Source organism: Gadus macrocephalus, chromosome 2 (genome assembly GCF_031168955.1).
Source record: "Gadus macrocephalus chromosome 2, ASM3116895v1".
NCBI lineage: Eukaryota > Metazoa > Chordata > Actinopteri > Gadiformes > Gadidae > Gadus > Gadus macrocephalus.
In genome coordinates, this window is record NC_082383.1 from 12503532 (window position 1) to 12510688 (window position 7157).

General features: G+C 41.5%; 1 long non-coding RNA gene across 1 annotated transcript; it reads left to right on the forward strand.

Moving 5' to 3' along the window:
* Positions 1-1474: 1474 nt before the first annotated feature.
* LOC132449822 (uncharacterized) lies at positions 1475-2386 on the forward strand. The gene is made up of 2 exons (XR_009523666.1): positions 1475-1736; positions 1923-2386. It is a non-coding gene; the product is annotated as an uncharacterized LOC132449822 (long non-coding RNA).
* The last annotated feature ends 4771 nt before the right edge of the window (positions 2387-7157 follow it).

The following is a 7157-nucleotide window of genomic DNA, read 5'->3' on the forward strand; positions in this document are numbered from 1 at the left end:
CTACACCTTAAGTTGTGCTGGTGTGGTAATGAAATTAAAGAGAAAATACAACACTAAATAAAATGCAAACAATAAAATAGAAAATACAACACTAAATAAAATGCAAACAATAAAATAGAAAGGCAGTCTTTGAGGTCTTGAGGGCTAAATGTGCAGGATGGTGGAGGGCTTTAAAGGTTGTGATAGATGGGTGACGGTCTGCATGGCAAAGTGTCATTGTGACTGGAGGCGTGCATCGTGGTTAGATGGGGGTGTGAGGGCCTGATGGCAGCATACAGTTGTTGGAACATGTTCCTGTTCTCCTGCTGTCTGCGCTCTTCCATCGCACCGAACATCTCCATCTCGCGCCTGTGCCGCAGCTCCTCCACCTCCATGTGCTCTGCATGCTGCTGCCCTTGGAGGTCGAGGAAGGCTCCCATGATGTCGCTGGTGGCATCACTGCGTGCAGTGTTCCTCCTCTTCCTCTTCCAGCTAGAGGTTGGAAGGCTCGTCACAGGGGTCACCCTGGTTTCCTCTTCTTGGCAAAGTGAGGAGTCTATCAAACCAAATGGGGGAACATTTGTAAAAATAAATAAACATAATTTGCAGAGGGTTGAACTATACTATTCACCGATTTTAAATGCATAGATGCTAACGCATGAACAGGTACTCAAGTGACCCTCTGGGGGAGTCTAGGGGCATACTCCCCTGGTTGAACAATTGTATCTTTTTAAATGTAGGGTGAGTTGCGCTAATGGCGGATATTTTGTCCTACAACTTATCTAAGATATTTACATATGAAGCCAATACATTTGACCCATACATGATGCCATTCTGAAATCCCCAAGATGCTTGCTAACTAAAGCGAAAATAAATAATTCTAATATCATACTCGGAGAAGAAATTGCATATATATTAGTGGTCCATGCGCAAAATAGCTCAAGAAGTTAACAGTCTGCCGTTACTCACCGCTCAATGGAGTTTCTGGCCTGTTGTCCTCCGTCGGGCATGGCAAGTTGCGAAACACCGGAGCCGACTCCGAAACTGTTGGCTCGCTGCTAGGTTTCAGGCCAATTATCTGGTCGACAGCGTCGTACCAGTGGAAACGGTCCTTTTCCTCAGATGAGGAGCCTGACCTGCGTAGTGCGTCCCGCACTTTCAGGTATTGGAACCGCAGCTTTTTTACTTTGTCCCGACACTGGGCCATTGTTCGGTTGTGACCTCGACTTTGCATATGGTCGCGGATTCTCCCAAATACTTCTGAATTCTTGTGGGTCTTCTCCAACTGTGCCTGAATAGCATCCTCTGCCCAAAAGGCTATCAGACACTCGACTTCTATATGGGACCAACGTGAACCAACAGTTGAACCGCTTGACGCCATGTTTACCGTTTAATGGGAAAGAAGGCTCGTCGCCTTTATTATGTCCATGGTCGTCGCATGGACTATACGTCATCCAGCTCAGGTTGCGTAGCCGTGTGTGTGCGCATTTCGGCTCATTAGCATCTGTACTAGGGGTGCAACGGATCAAAAAACTCACGGTTCGGATCGTTCCTCGGATCAGAGTCACGGATCGGATCATTTTTCGGATCAGCAAAAAAAAAATAGCGTTTGTGATTGCTTTAGCCCGGTCTGATTGTGGAGGAAGGGGCTGCTTAAATGCCGCGGTGATGAGCGGTTGTTGAGCCGCTTTCGGTTTCACTCCTGTCAGTGAAACACCGGGGTGATGTCGCTGTAAATGCGTGGCCATGCTCGATGTGTTTCCACTGTTGTATGGCTTTCTTGTGCCACAGTGCCTACACACCGTCACGGTTTTATCCACCAATCTCTTTCCTTCTGAATTCAATTTGACAGGGAAGCCAAAATGCTCCCAAACAGGGGATTTAAATGTGGGGCGTTCTAGTTCTTCTGTTCCTCCGCTCGCCATGACCACGCTGTGTTGCAGGTTTTTCTTTATGTTAGCAATCGCTATGTCAGCTACGTGTTACGTCTGTGTGGTAACCTAGGCGACAGGTTTGTGTGGCAGCGCGAGTATATGGAAACAGACGTAACACTGGAGGCAGCAGTTATCGTTACAGTAGTCACCGAAGTCTAGCCTACTTTTATTTTCCATGCCCACTGTTCTTCATGTTGTACGCTGAGGACAATAAATCACAACGAGCCATAGGACTGTTTGCTTATTGAAAAGGGAACTGTTGCAGACTTTTACCCAGAGCGTGTTAAGTAGCTCTGTCCCTGGAACTAGCAGGAATGGTTACGGCTGTGTGTGGACTGAACATGCGCACAATTTTTTTTTTTCATAAATCAATCCGCGGATCATGCGTGTGCCGAACCGAAATAGATGATCCGAACGGATCACGGATCAATGATGATCCGTTGCACCCCTAATCTGTACCGTAGCGGCCCGTGCCGTAGCAGCACACCTCTCCCAAGTGGCCGAATTGACCCGGCCTGGCCAGACTGGCCACACTCACACTGGCAGATTTAAGCACGGTTAGGTGTGAAAACGGCCACGGCCACGGCCAGATGGCCTAGTGTGAGTGCACCCTGAGTGACCTTCTTCAAAACGGAAGAGCTCATCTCACAAGTCAGACCCAGGCTTCATTACCGAAAAGCGTGCAGGCTGATACAGAGCTGACCAAATTCCTCCAAGAAGATGAACTTGATGCAGCTTGATGTGGTGGCATAACAATCAAAGAAAATTTACTTTGATGGCCAAGTTGGCCCAAAAATACATGTGCATTTGTGCAACAAGCACCAGCTCAGAGAGAATGTTTAGCACAGCTAGCAACATTGCTACTCCTGAGAGATCCTGCCTTAAGCCACATAAAGTCAACATGTTGGTATTTCTTGCTCGGAATCTGCAAGACTAAAGTAGCTACAGATTTGCCTATGACCTGTTGAGGCATCTGCTTTCAGTCATGTTTTTTGTTGTTCGTTTGCACAAAGGTCCTAACTGACAGTTTTGCCTGTATGTCTGAGCCTAATATTCATTATTTTTTGAAGTGCAATCTTGTTTACATCCTTTTTATTTAGTATTTCAATTATATTTATTGATTTTGGTTCTGTTTGGTTTTTATTGAAGAGCAATTTTTGTTAAAATAGATTTTATTTATTGTTTTTGGTTGTTTTGTTAATTTATTCTGGATATTTTAAATGTTTTCCAGACTCCAGTTCCATTTACCTCGGGTTTACTGTGGAGTGGGTAAGACTGTTTTATTAGCAGGCTAGCCTAGCAAGAGCGAACTAACTAGAAGGACTGATGCATGGGAAATTGCTGGTAATAAAGATTTAAACTGTTATCCATTGTATTTAATGTTGTTAGGTATCTCAAAACGGAATGTAATACATTCCACATTATTTACAATATGTGGAATATGAAATTAGAAATTAAAAGTGTACATTAGAAGGGCATTTTTTCAGACGTGCACCGGCTTCTCACTCACCAGCTTTTCATTCGGAGTCTCTTGGGAGCAGCACCATCGACGTGCAGTGGGGGTTTAAGAGTGGGGACTCTCCGGAAATCGATAACAACCTCCTTGGTCTTGGGTTTGGGATGGATGGTTGATCACAATTGCTCTGCAAAGTATATAGGATGAGAAGGAGGCCCCCAGGTTCGAGTGTTAAAACATTTGGAAATATAAAAGGACAATGTTTTACGGCAGGTGCATGCTCTTAAAATTGGCCTTCCGTCACTTAACATGACAAAAACTTTGAGCAAGGCCTAGCATAGCGCAGTGTTTACCTACGTCATCATAAACTTCGAACCCGTTCACATTGCTAGCTACGCCGGTTGAATGAAAAAATAAACAGTATGAAAAATAGTTGATTTTCCATCTATAATATATATAGACTAGCCTATATATGCTTAGATAGGGCCAGAGGTGTCAAGTAACGAAGTACAAATACTTTGTTACCTTACATAAGTAGAAATCTTGGGTATCTATACTTTAGTGGAGTCATTATTTTTCAGCCTACTTTTTACTTCTACTTCTTACATTTTCATGCACTTATCTGTACTTTCTATAGGGCCCTATGATTTCCGCGATAACGAAAACGCGGACAGAATCACGGAATCTGACAATAAAAACGGAATCTACAGATTAATTTTTTTATTATACAGGAAAGTATTAAAAGTAACAAAGTCACAATTTACAACAGGCCTGTCTCAGTAAAATAACGGATTTCCAGCAGGTTCCTGTTCTGCAGCACATATAACAGGGACAAGGCACATCACACGTCACATTTACAATATGCAGCGAAATGGAGTAATGTTAAAAAAAAATCCCCGGTCCACCACTCCAGCCTAGGTGGCGGGAATGCAAACAATAGATCCCGCTCCCGCTCCTAACAAGAAGCCGAAGAAGAAGTTGAAGCGCCCGCGGCTGACTGCTGAAATGCCCAAATCTTAAAAAAAGCTTTGTAATTCTGTTCTAACCCCCAAATTCAGAGCCGAACAATATCCAAAGCACTTCTATCAATCAGGTGACCAGCTGTTTTGTAAAGTATGTCAACATGCTATTGATTGGAAACGCAAAGATACGTGCGATGACCACTTGAAGTCCAAAATCCATATTAAAAAACAATGAACGCCGTAGCCAGGGCACGCCCCTTCAAACCACAATTTGAGTTTATAAAAAGAGTTTATAAGCACTATTATTTATGTCCTGTTTTTATTTGAAGCACTAAAAACAGTGCAATGTTGTGATGTTTTAATAAATGTAGTCTTCTATCTGATTAAATTGTAAGAATTGTATTAGTTCGCACTCATTTGACGCTCGTTCTGATGATTTTTTTTAAGTTATTTTATGAGCTTTAAAAGAAAAAAAAAGAAAAGAGATTTTTCTTTGACGCAAACTATAATTACGTTTTGGTACAGCACCTCTTCATTCTGTACAAGGATGAGCGATTTTTTTCTAGTTTTTAAATTAAAACAACCTACCTATAATTCGCTGCCGCTGGAAAAAATCAAATAAAAAAATCAAATAAATTCCCTACCTACCCATGACCTCAACTGACAACCAACAGGAACCAAACTTAAATTTTTTTTAGGCCCTATTTCTACGCCTTACTTTTTAAAAATGGCCTCGTTACTCCTATTTAATTTCGGCTTGTTTTTATTCCGCCGGCGTTCAAAAAAACAAACAAAAAAACCTATCCAGATAATTCGCGCCATCGGTTAGAGTGAATTTGATTGGTTGGATGAGAATAGAAATATACCATTCTGACACCCTATTGGTTTATACGCGATCAATGGCACCTGCTCATGACCAGAGCCCGTCTACATTCTCTGACATGACATAAATCGCGCCACATTCCAGCTACGAAATAGCAGACGTAGATGAGCGAAATGTCCCAACCAAGCACCAGTGAGGAGGTTGGTAGCCAAGAAGACCAGCCAACCCTTCTACATCCCTGGAAGAATTTTTTGAAATGTTTGGATGCAAAAACAACTCATTTCGAATGAAATGAGTGTGCACAGAGCTTGCGCTGCAAGCTCTGTGCACCCAAGTACCACGAGGCTTTCAAAAATTCACCATCTAATTTAAAAAAGCATATTGAGGTAAGCAGAAAGTTTATTATCTGTCGATTATTGACAAAATATTGTAGTAACCTAGTAATGTATTAATGGTAAATTTTCAATGTTTGTCAATGCTATGGCTAGGAACATGCCAAGCCATGTCATGGTTTGCTTGCTAGCAGTAGCTAGGCAATGATTCAACGTTGCATGTTCGTTTGGTGGGCTCTGTGAGATTTGTAATTTGACTTTAGCCAAATGTCATCTGAGCATATTATATTATATTATTGCTATATGCAATATTTGTAAGCTAAAGGGGTAGTTCGGAATTTTGGACATAGGGCCTGATTCCCAAGTTAGCCTTGGTGTTCTTTATCATTGGCGATGATAAAGATGTCATCTCCAATGATGTTTCAACTAGGGTTGCCGCGGTTGACATTTTCACACCGAGTAATATACTCGTGTCAGCACCGGTATTACCGAGTATAAACGGTATCAACTTTGAAACTATGTCAACCGCCATCTTCTCCGTCAACTCTCCTCTCACACTCGGTGACAGCCTCTGGCAGCGCGCCAATTCTCGGTGACAGCGTCTTATAACGTTCTATATATATATATATATATATATATATATATATATATATATATATATATATATATATAGATATAATAGTATATAATTTTAGACATAATATCACGGCCAAAAGCTCTGTGCGCCTCCGGGTTGCCGTAGTGCGGGAAGCTCTCGTAGGGATTGGGCTTTGCGGGTTAGTTTACCGGTGTTGTTGTGTCTATGATCTTCCGCACAGAGCAGAACTGTGGCCTATTTTACACATTTTTATTTTCTCAATTATAATTATATTATTAAATTAACGTCTGTGCAGCAACTGAAAAAAACTTGGTGTTGCCGGTGTGCAATACTCGGTGTGCAACAGCGAGTAATCGGTGTTGGCCTCAACACCGGTAACACAGTATACCGCAGCAACCCTAGTTTCAACACTTTTTTCATTCAGTCCTTCTAGTTAGTTCGCTCTTGCTAGGCTAGCCTGCTAATAAAAGTCTTACCCACTCCACAGTAAACCCGAGGTAAATAAATTATAACGCCAGACTATAGATGTAAATGTCTGTTGATAGAATAATGTTATGTAGCCTTCTCACTCAATTCTGTTTTGACTAAATTACTTTTATAGAATGTCCCTTTAACATATAAAAGTTACTGCATGGGTTGTGAAATGGTGAGAGCTACGAAATATATTTTCTGGATGGTGTACGCTAAACACAATTTAAGAATGACTGGCTAAGATGCCAAGAGGCCGATTAGTATATTAATGTAACTATACTGGTAATGAGCATTAATTTCCCATGCATTGAATTTAAACTGTCACTATAGCCCTTATTCAAGATGAAAAAATACAATCAACATGAAAAAACATTGGAAAGACAAGATTTGAGAGCAATATTAGACAGTTTTATTTCTAAACAATATAATTCAGCTCTCTTTTTCCCTTTCTTTAGATTGACTCATGAACACATGAAAAACAAAACTTATAACCCTAAATACTAATACCCCGGGGTTTTTGAAAGGTTCAGTTACTGGTACCAGTGTTGGCGCGCTTGTTGGAGCCCATACAGAAATCCTCTTCAAAAGAAAAGTCCATATAC